The 14640-nt window shown below is 41.9% G+C and overlaps 1 protein-coding gene across 3 annotated transcripts in view; it reads left to right on the plus strand.

Moving 5' to 3' along the window:
- The first annotated feature begins 358 nt into the window (after nucleotides 1-358).
- The window catches only part of dlgap1b (discs, large (Drosophila) homolog-associated protein 1b), a 79026-nt gene continuing 64744 nt past the window's right edge, over nucleotides 359-14640 (plus strand). For all 3 annotated transcript variants that reach the window (XM_029529417.1, XM_029529415.1, XM_029529418.1), the window contains exon 1: nucleotides 359-511. The gene's annotated coding sequence lies outside the window, so the exon portion shown is untranslated. The remainder of the gene's footprint in view (nucleotides 512-14640) is intronic.

Genomic DNA, 14640 nt, shown 5'->3' on the forward strand with positions numbered 1-14640 from the left:
TGAGTTGAACGCACATAACATCTTCCTCAGTTTAAGATGACTTGTTCATCACTCATTATTGAAATTCACCTGTGGTCCCTTCACAGGAAGCATTAAATCTATTTTTGCTTCATTCGCCCTGCACACCACCATTATTAAAAATAAACACACTTTTAATGTCATTTGCATTGTGTTTTGCTGGCATGTGTTGCAGAATGATGTGAGGAGTCCAACTTGGCGGGTTCACAGATCCAGATCCAGATCCAGAGAGCGGACTCCGTGCCGGACTTTGCGGGTCTCTGTTCATGTGCAGCGTTGTCTCACACGCTCAGTGATGCTTCTGCGGCTGCAGACGGAGCGATACAGGAAGATACTACAGTGTAGGGGACCTTACCATCCGACTGACCGGCTGCATCGTCAAACCCCCGACTGCTGAAACAGCAAGCGAGGCAAAGAAGGCAGTTTCAGCCACCTTCAGGAGGATTTTATTCGGCGAGGCGATTCCCGGAAGGACAGTCCGCTGTGTGACAAGGTAAGGGGGGGAAATGCGCAAAATGTTTGCTCGTTTCATTCATTCTGCGGTCACAATTTGTTTGCCTTTGTCATCAGTTAAACTGTTTAAACAGATGTTTTCTGTTTGCTTGTTTGTTTGTTTGTTTGTTTTTTTTTTTTGTATCATGGACTACTTTTGCTTTCCTTCTGTTGAATATGCGGTCTTCGTCGTGCTGCTTTCCACATTTCACCTGGCAGATTGCGTTAATGGTTTAAAATTCACATAACTTTCCAGTCAACCTGGGCTCTTCGTTGAATAAGGGGGCATTTGTTTTCGACTAAGTTGTGTTGGACAGCTTTTACCCCCCTCGTGGCTTGTTGACAGCCTTCCCTGCCACTTGCCCTAAGTGACAATGAGAAAGGAGTAAAAGATCCAGGCAGCCTACATTTCTGTGCGCCTTGACGGAGAAACCGCGTCTGCCATTGCGTCTTCCTCATTCAACATTCATTCCCATTGCAATCTGTCTGTTTCATGGATTTACTCAGGTTCTTTGGTTCAATCTGCCTCCTTGGTAATTGCCTTGATGTTGTTGCATGTGGTCTGCACAGACGGCACGGCTCCAGATTGAATGTGCCATTCCAGGCATTAAAACGCAGCCACAAGTTGTATCCTGTGAATTTAAGTTGGCATAAATGAATAACACTTCATCCGTAAATTACTCCCTAGACTAACTCCAGCTGCAGTATGAATGGATCACTTGTCTGATGTAAATGCAGAATCACTTTGTCCAGGAGAATAAATCTGTGTTAATGGTTCCTGGTGTAGATGAAAATTACACACAATTAGAATAGACTCTAATTATTGTTGGGTGCGTGAAGAGGCACTGAGCTAATTGGAGTTGTTGCTCTTCAGCAGAGGCAGAGCGGCAGTCAAGGGCATTGGGACGGGATCAAGGCTAAGAGGTCAAACAAATGCATGCTTTTAAAAAGAATTAGACACTGAAATAATGTAGAAAGGGGAATATTTCCTGAAAGCTGCGGCTTGCACAGATCTTTCAGATTTCATGTAATGTGCTTGGACAAAATAAAAAAAAAAAAAAAAGAAAAGCCGTTTAGCAAATTTCTCCCATCTCTCGTTTGTTTCTTGCTTTACTTTAAGTGAGAAGTATTTCAAGGCAAACAGTTTTATGGCACTTCCTCTTAACTCAAAGAAGCAGCAAATGATCCTGCAATCTTTGGATCTACCTTCTGTGTTCGCGTCACTTGCCCGTACCATAAATGTATATCATTTTCCTTAACGCCCCCTCCCCCCGTCCCCGACCTCCAACACCCCCAATGCTGCATCCTCCCATTAGAGGACCATCTGCATCCTTCTCGTATGGCTGCCTGCAGTGGATGTTTGTGTGGATGGCGTGCTGGAGTGATCATTAGCTGCCTTTCCGTTCACAGATTCCCATAATGATGGACTCAGTGCTGAACTTTCAACCCTGTGCCTGTACTTCAATAGTTTCCTTTTTGTCTTGATGCTGTAATCAGCTGTGGTAGCTTCCTTCGGTGTCATTTCCATATTGCTCAGCCACCTCACCAATGACATAACAAACCACTGACTTCAGGATCTTTTGTGACTTCCTCTTTCTATTCCCACATTAATTAGTTGAAGGCCCGTCCTGCTCTGGTCTGTGTTAAACTAAAACACGATGCGATCTCCTCTAACATACCAAATTCAGCCTGTTTCAGCCTCTGCTCTCCTCATGATGCGTTCGAGGGGAGATGGGAGTTCTTGAATCTTTATGTATATCTTTATGTATACTTTTCCCACTGTAATTTTTACCAAAAGCACATCTGGCTTCCTCACGCAACTACGCAGAGAATCATGTCCTGATGTAAATGTGTTATCATAAGCAGGCCAAACGGCCTCGTTTGTGTGTTTGCTGTCCTGTTTTGAGCTCGTCTTTGATGCCACAGAACCGTGACATTAAAGTAAAATTGTGAAAGGTCCAACAGATTTGAGCAGCCTGGGGGTGGTGGTGGTGGTGGTGGGGGGGGGGGGGTTCAGACTAGTAGTGGCCCAAATATTGCTTTCTAATGCTGGAGGGGGTTTACAATAAAAATAAGGGATGTTGACAGTTAAGAAGATTTCACGATGCACAATGATGACATAGCTGTTGCTCATAACTTGTCCCCCTCAGGTTTTATCAGGGCAGGCCGGAAGTTCCAATCATGTTCTAATAATTGTTGTGGATGACAGCAATGATGAGTCAGCTGCAGCGGTATTCTCTGGTGTGCTATATTTCCAGACTGTGTACTTTTCTTTGCTGAATTTTAATTAATTATAGCACAGTTTTCCCGAACAGAGCCCTATCAGGTCCCACTACACCTTGTTGCTTTTCAATTGTTGAAGAGCAGGATATCTGCTGTGTTCAAGGCTTCGTCCCCACACCAATGGCACTTATTAGTTTGGCTTGGAGTACTGCAAGCACCCCTGCTCCAGCCCAGTAATCTCACCATGCGTCCTTTACGCCGCACTTAACTGTTCCGATTGTAAGTATGTCAGCTGTCGGTATGCCAATTTAATTTCTTCAGCTTTTCTCGTGATTTTTTTTTTTTTTTTTTTTTTCTTCAAAAGCAAGCAGCACGAGTTGTGTGCTACCTCAGGGAAAACGAGAAGAGAACCTTATGTTTTTGCCCTCAAAACTGTGAGGTTTAGAGAGAGCTGATCTTCTTTATAAATCCTGTATTCACCAAAGACCGAGGGTCCCATGAGGAGTGTGTGTGCCGCTGCTTATGAAACCAGCCTCCCTGTACCATCGCAGATTGTTACTCACACTGAATGAACATAGACTCAGTCCTCGAATAAATGTACTAATCCCGCTCTTCTGAGATAATCTGCCTTTTGAGGAGTTTTAGGATGAAAAAAAAAATCACTTTCTGCTTCCTAGGATTTATTCTGGAAAACATGTCTGATATTTCGAGGTTTCTTTTTTTTTTGTGCTCTTGGATGGGTGCAATCACCTCAGCATGTTCATTTATCTCAGACAGTCACTCAAATGTCAAATATAATTAATCTGGAGCTACAACTGAAGCGCGATGCTGTGATGAAGTCACTTTGCTGTGTCTACAGTATTCTGCTGAGGGATATATCTCTGTGCAACAGTGTTTAAGTCTCAGGTATTGAGTGTCTGAAGAGCGGCGCTTCCCTTCATGCCAGCTCATGCCTGCAGGACTTACTGCAGTCTATGCCTCAGGCTGTTGCTTCATCTCTGTGCTGATGGTGTGAGTTTCTCTACATGCATTAAAAACACACAATGGCGTACGCTATGTCTCCCATATCATTATCTTTCCACAGTCCTGTGAGGTCTCTTGCTTTGACCAGCATTTAATTACTTTGGTGAAGCTAAATTCTTTTTACCCTCAAAAGCATGTAGGCACACTGGCTCCTGTTTCGCATGTGATTCTATTCGCACGACAGTTTGCTCTGTTAAAATGCTTTAGTGAGATAGCCCGCTTTCTTATTTGCCTTTCACCAGAAACTAGGGCATGCATTTGTTGATATAAAGACATACTGTAGACCTGCATTTGCCAGGGGACAACATCAATTTTGGTGGGAGAGCAAAGGAAGGGGGAAGAGAGGCATGTTTGTATGCCTTCCAGCCATTGGAGCATGCTTTGACTGTGAAAGGCCAGGTCCATTGTTGGGTAACATAATCCACCAGGGACGCTGGGGAGGACTGCCTATATGCACCCTCCCTCTCAGCACTGATGCATATCCCTTTCTGTGCTGGAAACAGCTGCTGAATGTAACGTAATTTTCAAGTGTGACTGAACTTGTGTCTGGGGTGATAGCGCACATATCTTACCATTGCTATTCCTAACACAAACTCTCTGCGAGCTGACCAGCTTGTTTAAACAGTCTTATTGATAGTGTTATATTGTGAATTTCTCAGCTGATGTTTTGGAAAAGGGCCTGGATGGATATAGAAATACCTCCTCTGGGGAAACATTCATCCCAGAGATAACTCTCTCTGGATGGTATTAATGAAGTATAATGGTGTGTGTGGTCACCTGCAGGAATTATACTTACAATATGTGTCTGAGAGCAGCAGATTTGTGGCTTAATAATGGAATCGGTAGTTCAGGAAGGATTACATATGACGCATACTTCTGTCTCAGATTGCTTGCAGTCTCATAAAGACGGACTTTATTCCTTATCATGGAGGCAGACATAGATGTGTATGCACATGCAGCACATGTGCACTTGACCTACCTACTTCTGGCTGTCTCATCAGTCAGTTTTAACTGTTGTTCTCTAAAATGTGTATTCCCTAGGTTCCTTAGTCTTTTTAGTGAAATTTTAACAGGCATTTTCACATTTTCCTCACATTTTAAATCATAATCAATAATAAAAACAGACATTAGTTGCAGCCCTAGGTTAATTCTCTTCAGTCTTATTCAAATCCTAATTATCTTAGACCATTGTGAGACTGCATACAGTGTTACTCTGATAACAACATGTGCAAGGAGTGTAAAAGTACCATCCTGAGTATATGAATTAATACAAGCATTGGAGGACGATTATTGACCTTTGACTTCATATTGTGAAAGGAATACATGAGTGAATACATAACATTGGAAGAAATGGATAGGGTAGCACGGCGGCGTAGTGTTCAGCTCTGTCTTTGTGTGTTGGCCCTGTGATGGACTGGCGGCCTGTCCAGGGTGTACCCCGCCTCTCGCCCGGAACATTGGCTGAGATTGGCTCCAGCACCCTGCGACCCAGAAATGGAAAAGCGGTAGAAGATGGATGGATGGATGGAAGAAATGGGAGAGTAATCTTACAATAAAATGAAAAACAAGAAAATGCACTTTTTGACTTGATGTTAGAATCATGACACAAATAAATAAATCATTATTCAAAAGAATTGCTGAACTAAACCTTTGACCCTAAACAATGATTGTATGGAACAAGGAAATATTCGTATATATAAAGTAATAAAATTTTCTACTTCTCTCTCTTTCTCACTATCAAATATAACCAAAAATCAAATAGCTGTCATGCTGTTAGAATTATTTTCCATTAGGAGTTCAAATGTTCACTTTTCTCTATTACAACTTGATATTCTGTTCCTCGGAGCAAAGTGGAGCCCCTCATTGCTTCAGCTGTGACGCCTCAGCATGGGAGTGAGTTGTGTGCTGTTTCTTGTTGAAATAACTCTTTTTTTTTTTTTGGCATATATGAAATGTATATATCCATCAGAAAACATGGCTCGGAAACTGAAATATATAAATGCTTGTAGAAACGCAACAAATACTTCCCACCACAGGTTTCCAGTACAATTTCAAACATAACACATCTAAATCTAGATCACTTTGTCGCACAATCAGCATGTTTACATAGTAAAGCCACATTATCAGGCAGGCTGAAGTGTTAGGAGAATGAGGAAAAAGGACAGGCGACGCTAAAGAGTACAGCAATGATGGAACAATGTAAGGTAGTCTGAATATTGTTTACTTTTTGCCATGTAATGTTTGAAACTGAATTCGTGTTTTGTCACTTTTGTTGACTAGATTATCATAGACACTCATGATGTTTATATTCTGACTGTCCAGACAGCCTAACAGTGCCTGGCATCATCTCAGCATTTCAAAAAAAGCCTTTTTAATGTGTTTGTTGTTCCTCGTGCACACTAGATGGATTATTTCATTGGTAATAATCATATTTTGTGGTAATCCTGAAACCTTACCTGCCGAGACGGTATAGTCTTGGGCAGGAAAAGTAGACAATCAGTCTCATGACAACCTTTTTGACCTCTACATACTGTAGCGCAGGTGTTGCATCCTATAATATCAAATCACTGAGCCATTCTCACTGCTCCCACTGATGAGGAATCTTGTAATGAATAGTTTGGAGCAAGAAAGAGCTGTCTAGTATTTCTGTACACGGTCATTCTTTTGAACCCTTGCATTTCTTGGGAAGGAGTTTTAAGATGCAGACTAGAGAGTTGGAGTTTTATAAAATTTAGGAGGAACGGCCTTAATGCTTCCTCCTACAGCATCCATTCGAACTACATGCGAATCCATGTAGTCCATCATTTAGCGACTTCTTGCACTTTTAGGACAGCCAATAGCTGCTTTGCTTATTGAAGCGTGGGCGACAATGTGGATGAGGATGGCAGCTGAAAATTTTTGGAATTTGCTATCAAGGTTTTTTTTTTGATATCATATCCCCCCAATGGACCACACAGTCCTGTTAGTCGCAGATTCAGTTTGGTGAAAACTGGCTTGGTGGAGCAGTGAGGGGGGCTTCTCTTAACCTGCCAGCTTCCCTGCATGCTATCGCTCTCTACATTGCCCTGCAGCAGCTGGCCTGGCCGCCTCTCAGTGGCTGTGACAGGAGAGGGAAGATGACGATGAATCAGAGACATGACGAAGATCTCCCCAGCAATGACTCCTCTCTCACTTTCTTGTCTCTGCCACGCAATGCGAGAGTGTGTTATTCTAGTTACATTCAGCCACCTTAAAGCTCATAGGATCAATGGAGCTGGCTCACATTACATCTACAGTGCCCATTTTCACATCCTTCATATGTATCACAACTCATAACACTCCTTATGTACTGAAATCAATAACTATACATTAAAACAGCCAGTACTCTGAGCACATAATATACTGAAATCGGCAGTAGCATGTCATGGACCTGTCAGTGTCTCTATGGGAGGTCCAGGCTATCATGTGACCCAACTTCAAGGAAAGCCTTCAGTGAGCATTGCTCTAGTTTATTTAAAGCAAGGAGATTTATTTAAGAGCCAGTTACACAAGATAAGCTGCAAAAGGAACAGCTCTAAATGGAAGAAGAGCCTATTTGTAAAATGTCCAAAAGCGGCTGACTTTAAGTGCCTGACTGAGAGATGAATAGAGATGATAAGCAAGACAGGGTAATTTCAACAATGGGTATTTGAAAGTGTAGATATTTTTTGATGCCAGTCATTAATGGATCTCATCTCGTGTGAATAGAGTATAATATGTGGGTTTCACTGAGCTCGTCTGAATGCTGACACCCCTCTGTCAGTTTACAGAAAATAACAGAAGAATTAAACTTGCGTGGCCCAAATGTCAGAGCAGGAAATGTGATACGTCAGCAGTCTAATTTTCAGGACTTTCTCAGCTTTACATATCCCCTTCAGGTCTTGGAGTTTAATTGATAGAAAGGCACTGAAGCGTACTGCCAATCTTCCTGTAGCGGAAACTCTGCAGAGAACTTTTCCTGCAGTGAAATGTTGAACCACTCATCGTCCTCCTGTGTCAACGTGCAGTGCTCGCAGCTCCTCTCTCTCTTCAGGTTGTGAAAGAATGTTGGGTTTTAGTCTCTCAGAAACACATATGATGTTGACTGACCTTTGAGTGGTTAGATATCAAGCTGTCCCTCAAGATCTCCCTCTTTGTTTAGGTATGCGGTGTACTGCATGCGCATTCAGGAAGGGCATGAAACATTTAGTAACGGTGATATGGTTGCATGGTGCATAGGATTACTTTGGATTAGCAAAGATAACAAAATGTACAAAACACCGATAGTAATCTGTTTTTTGACTGATAATAGTAATCATTTTGAGAAGATATTTATTCTCATGGGGAAGTAATGGCAACATTTTTTGGTCTGACACTTAAATAATTGATAAAGCAAGGAGGCGGAGGGGCCAAGATGTAATCATAACATCCACTGGAGTTTTATATGGGGCCTATGTACTGTGGAATGCCCATGTGAGGAGAAGCAGGACCCTAAAACTCTGCCAGATTTCATTTCACGCTCTGCAGAGCACAGCCTCTGAGACGGTGACATTTACATGGCCCTCTATACTACTGCCAGTTGCTGCAGGCCCAAGGCACTGGCTAAATCAGGCACAGGGGCCAATGAATGAGGAGGCAATGCAAGTGTGAGAACAAGGAGGAGATGGCTAATGCGCTTTGCAGAAGAGACATGCTGAGCACATGAATTAATGTTGAAAAGAATGCAACGTCACAGCCATCTTCAGTGTAAAGACATTTAGTTGGAAGGAAGAAGAAATATGAATAACACGACGACAATGTATAATTTGTGTTCATGCTACCTCTCATCAATAACATGATATGCCGCCTCTACAGCGGAGTAGCCTAAAAGCCAGCCACCATTGCAAATGATTGTGTGGCAATATCCATAATACAAACAAATATGTGCAGCAGCAGTGTTGACTGTTTGTGGGGGAGGGAACTATTGTTCAGTCTGTAAAACCAGATTTTCCAGGGATTAACTGCACCAGAGACCAAGTGGTCATCTTCTAACCGAAAGGTCGTCGGGCTAGTTTGAATGCTAGTTAACGCCTCCCGTCTGACTTGAGCTTCTTCACTCTATCCCTCACTAATCAGATTGGGTCTCCACCTCTAGTAGCTTATTGCTTCACCCCAGCCAACATGAGTAGCTCAGTCCTCCTGAGCTCCTTCTCAGCTCTTTCCTTTTTTATGGCATTCCCCCTTGAAGGATTCCCAGTAGGTTGACATAAACGTGCAGAACAGCTGCATATGCATAAATGTTTCTGCATCCAAAGAAAAGCCTCTGGCAATAGGAAAATGTTTCTTCCGCTGAAATCGTGACAGACTGCTTTCACAGGTCTTCCAGTAAGCTTGTGAAACTGTCTAAAGACAATGCACATGTGCCTTTACATAATAACTGCACAGAGCAACTTGGGCATCATCTCCTCTCCGATCCTCTGAGTATTCTGCTGCTGAGGCAGTTCGGTGCGGATGCTCCATTCCTTTTGGTCTTCCAATCCAGGCTGTGTGTGTGCAAACACATCAATCAGTGTGTAGTGGGAGACTGGAGTCCGTTCGACTCCGAAGCTGTGGAGTTTTACATGACAGACTTATGGTTGTTGTATTTAAGTTATAAAACTTTTTAATTTCAGTAACAACTGCTTAGGTAACATAACACTTTATTGATCCATCAAAGAGGGAAAATTGTTTGATTCAGCAGCTCAATACACATAGAAAGTCAAAAATAGATAAGAAGAAAAGAGAAGAAAGCAATTACATAAAAAAAAAAATTGCGGATAAATAAATATACACTATGTACACAATACACTATCTACACCTCCAAAACATACACACTGTGTGTAGCATAACGTATCACCATGTCAACAGATGTAGAAAGGAAAAGCAGATGGACATGATGATGGCAGGGGCTTGAGAGCAGGTGGAGGTCAATGCTGCAGCCGCCCAGTCTCAACTGGTCTGTTCGTCACGGTGCAGTGAATCAATACGGCTGTCAGGCAGATGAGTCTGCGCTGATTGTCCATTACAAAGTGGTAAATTTAGCTACGGTGCTTACTAACCACCAAAATGAGGCGATAACAAAGTTATGGATTCATTAAGTGAGCATGTGTCCAGGCAGGATGGCGAGGGAAAGTGAGCTTGGGGAGGATGCGGCGTGACAGATGGCGACTGTATGTGTGTGTTAGTGGGTGAATGAGTGAATGCTTGGTGCTGGTGCTCAGGGTTGTTTTTGCACAGAAGCAAGTGAAGGAAGGACCAACTATGATGCTCACCTTGGTGATACTGATGCTAGTTAGCAGGGTCTTGAATTTGTTTTAGTTTCCTTCCATTTTCAACTGTGAGAAGTGTTTTCAGGGAAAGATTTAGATTCCAGGCTTCATGATTTGCAGGGTCATTTATTAGCAGCTATTTTGGTCGATCTCAATTATTGTTATTGAAACATGGACGTCATTTTAACATCTCATTTGTTTTTTAATTGTTTCAAAACGTTCATTGAACCTATGTATGATATTGTTTATATTCAGTTTGTTCATTCAGTCACATTTCATAGTAATAATTCAAAGAGATCAACCAAATGCCGTGTTTTCATTAATTCCTGGATTATCCCATGATGGACAATCATTTATCTGATTAAACCTACACAGATTACAGAAGGCAGGAAACAAATGTACTGTTATCAGCATTGTTTCAGCATCCACCTGACACAAGACCAAAACCAAAGGCATGTAAAACGAGGAAAATGTATGCAGTTTCTAACGTGCCATTTTTTTGACTTCGGTCATATAGCTTCATGTTGTGTGTTAGCTGTCAGGGAGAGAAACAAGGGGGAGAGTGGAAGCAGAGGAGAAGCGGAGGGAGGGGCTGGAAACTGTGGTACTAAGCCAAACATTACCAGTGCCAAGGTGGCAGGCATGGATGAGGAGGAGGGAGAGTGACGACGAGATGGAAAATTGGTTTAGATTGTCCTTTTTATTTCTTTTTTTTTTTTGCATTGTCAGTATTATTAATTAGGAGCTGTATTTTGATTGGTTGAGGTAGTCATATTTTTATGATTATTTGTCTCTTTAATTATTATTATTATTTGTATTTATTCTGTGATCAACCAATCAGGACATGGCTACAAAGCTACTACAAACCAACCAATTAGAATGTCGCAAACAAACTGACCAATCCGAGATTCTGACAGAAACGGACCAATTGTTGTTGCTGATTTTATTATCCTTGCATGTGACACCTCTTTCTGCCTCTCTTTCGCTGTCACTCTCTCTCTGTCTCTCTCGCTCTGTGTTTGTGAATATATGGACCATGTGCTGCTAAATTAATCTTTCAATTTTGCTTGTGCAGGGTGTTCAGCTGTCGGGGCCACTGTACATAACGTCTATGAGTCTTACACAAATGGTCATTGTTTCATTTCACTGTTGATAAACAGGAAAGAAATGCTGACTGATTCAACTGAGAGTAAGTGATTCTAGTTGCTGACCTGTTGTTTCCTAAAATTTCATTTATTTTGCATTTAAGTGTGAAACCCGTGCGTTTCCTATTTTGATTCCTTTCAGGCTTAATTCATCTTGATAGCTGAGTGAGTGGGAATGTTGCCATGCTCCCAGTTTTATACCTGCAGAGGGTCCAACAGGGGATGAATCCTCCACTGATGTTGCTTTGATTCTGGCTCTTCTCATCTCTTGACCTCCACACCCACTCTTTTGTGACGGAAAAATTTAGTGTCTAGATTTATTAGTAATTTAATTAGTGGGGAACAAAAAGGTCACAAGTGCTGAGATCTTTGCACATGTGCGGTGGAGAGTTCTTTGCTAATTGAGCACAAAATGGACTGACAGCTGGAGGTCAAGCATCAGTCTGGCCCTGTGGGCTGAGTGATGGCTTTGGCTGTGGAATTAGCTGGGTTTGCCTCCTCTTATTGGTCGTCACTTTTTTCAGGTCATCAGTTACGCCTGCATACTCCCTGAGCCTTTTCAGGGACATGCCATTTTTAGTATAGATAATCTAGATATACATAATAAAAGTGGTTTTGGATTGAATTCAAGGCAGCAGATTTGCTGGGAGATCAAAATATGTTTTTGGCTGGAACTAAGCAATGGTGTGTGTGTGTGTGTGTGTGTTTGTGTGTTTGTGTGACTGAAAGAAAGAGAGAAGGATGAATGAACGCCTTTGACTGAGAGCAAGCTAGTGCAGTTTGGAGAATGAATTCAGCACCATGGACAGTGTCTCATGGTTCATGCATATCACAATGTTCTTTTATCTGTATCGCTTTGCTCCATCTGTTCCTACACACACACATACACACACATACACATACACACACACACACACACACACACACACACACACACACACACACACACAGATCTACGTTTATAGATTAATGAATGTGGCATTGCAGCAAAGATTTGAGGAGCCACTTTCTGCGACAAGCTCACCAAAACACAAGTTTGCTGGCTGGACGCGGAACTGAGCTTAATTTAGCATCACTTTTTATTTTATCTGCTTATTTCCACTGCTGGCTTGGACACCCAAACACTTACAAATTTGCAGAAATGTATCTACAGGAAGATAAATCCCTAAATTAAAGTTTGTTTCTTCTCACACTGGCATTATTTGTCAAAACACAGGCTCTTTTCTTTGATTACTCCCACCATAAAAAGATATTTTGAGGTGTTTGAAATCCCCAACATTTTTTATGACCCTTAATATAATATGCTTTATTTAAACTTCCACTGTATTCTGCCTGACAATGTTTTTTTGTTTTTTTTTCCAAAATTGATTCCAGGTTGAGCTTTTGATGTTGATACCGTCAACACTTATGTATGTAATGTCTGACACAAACACTGAATATCAATGATCAAACCACTCGCACAGCTGACAGTGTGGAGAGGATCTAGGGACTCATCTTCCTAATTGAATATTCATTTCCAGCTCACTTCCACCCACTTTCACTCCACTGATTAGACAGGCATTTCAGAGAGCCTTAAAGTCTGGAAAAGATGATTCTGGTCTGAGCTATACTTTCAAGGTGTCTATATTGGAAATTTTCCTCTTGTGCTTGTATTTACCAAATCAAAAAGAAGAACAAGTAGAAAATGCAAACAGGCACCCATTTATGCACTAATTTGAGATCTGAAGGCAAATCAATTAACGGCATTGTCCCTTTTTGGAATGAGATGTATACAACAGCTTATGGATGGCAAGCAAGTCCTTGTAGCGTAACTAGCAAGTTTTTGAGAGGAGGATGCTGTTTTTGTTTTGTTTGTTTTTTTTCCTTTTCTTTTCTGCTTTCCAAGCTGCCAGGCAGACAGGCAGTGAAAGCCTGCGTGTCGAAAGCATGAAATACTGGCATCTGTGAGGACACCCAAATCTCCTTGGCGGCTCTGGAAGAGAGAGAGAGAGAGAGAGGGAGAGAGAGACGGGTGCAGAGGCAGCAGAAAATGGCTTAGTCAGGGTCATCACTAGCCAATAGCTTTGGATAGCTGTGACAAGCCAGGGCATTTTCTCAGGCTCCAATAAGCTAAGTGAGAAAAGATCTTCTTGATGCCGTGTTGCCAACAGACGCTTTTCTCACGGTCTTTATTGGCCATAATTATCATATATTATAAGGAGTGATACATTATGTGGAGTTGTATGTGACCCCTAAAACGTTTTCAGTGTCACAGCAGCAGGAAAACCACGAAAAGTCATCTGAAATTCCCCCTCCAAAAAAAATGTCCAAACATTTACAGCTCAACTTCCTGAATAGCTTCCAGAATCTCTTGTTATCTTTTAGGTGATGGCTCCTTCACATTTCAACATACAAATCCGGTGTTGTACCTTAACTTCCTAAGTAGCAGGTTTAAGATCCATGTCCCTCAGAACTATTGCTTAACAAACAACATCTCTCTTTGGCTTGTTAAGCTACTGTTGCCAGCAGAAGGTTGATTGCACTGGAGGCTCATCGTGATCATTCTGAAGTTCTTTCTATTAAAAAAAAAAAAGACCATAACAATACATTTATCAAAACTCTGGTGATCCAAGATGATTTCAGTCATTCAGTCATCAACACTGTTTCCTGATCTGTGTTGCATGTAATCACAACTGACTGACTGTTGTTTGCCAGGTGAACAGTAGCCACGGGAGGGGGGTGGCGCCTCAGCATGGATGAAGTCAAACTGAGTCACGATACCTCTGTTTGCTGCTGCACTGTGTAATTATTCTGTGCATGTCAAAGTGCCTGGAAGGTCCCCCGTATATTAGTCTTTTCACTGGAGATGCATGCAGGCGTGGATGGCTGTTGACGTTCACTGGCCTGTAGAACAGTAGATCCAAGTCCTGTGTGGACTGAGCCACATCTTTGCTGCCACTCTGCATTTGTCCAGTGTGAGTCAAATCCATTCGGTTCAATCACATTGAAGGTTTATGTTCAACAGACTTTGTCACATAATGATGCTTTTATATTATTGGGATTTTTTTGAGAGCTTAAAAATGCGTGACAATACACAAATGCACATATGGTACAGAGAACAGTAGATTCTGTGCTGAAATATATAGGCATGTATGCACATGTACAAAAACACACACATGCTTGATGATGTTCATTTATATAATCTGACGAGATCCAGGCCAGTGTTGACGAGGCAGCAGCCAGCGGGATGAACAGTCAGTGTCATAATGATTTGGTGTGCAGGCAAGGAGGGATGGGGAAAAGGGGGGTGTGTGTATTAGCATGTGTTTTTGTATCGAGAAGTGGTGTCACCTAACAGAATCGAACTCTCTTGGTCATTCAATGTTATTTTTTTGTTTATGTGCAAGCTGCAACAAACAAAATGTACTAATGCGTGAGTCATTATACCCAGCATTGCTGTCATTTGTGTTTTATGC

Source organism: Echeneis naucrates, chromosome 20 (genome assembly GCF_900963305.1).
Source record: "Echeneis naucrates chromosome 20, fEcheNa1.1, whole genome shotgun sequence".
Lineage (NCBI taxonomy): Eukaryota > Metazoa > Chordata > Actinopteri > Carangiformes > Echeneidae > Echeneis > Echeneis naucrates.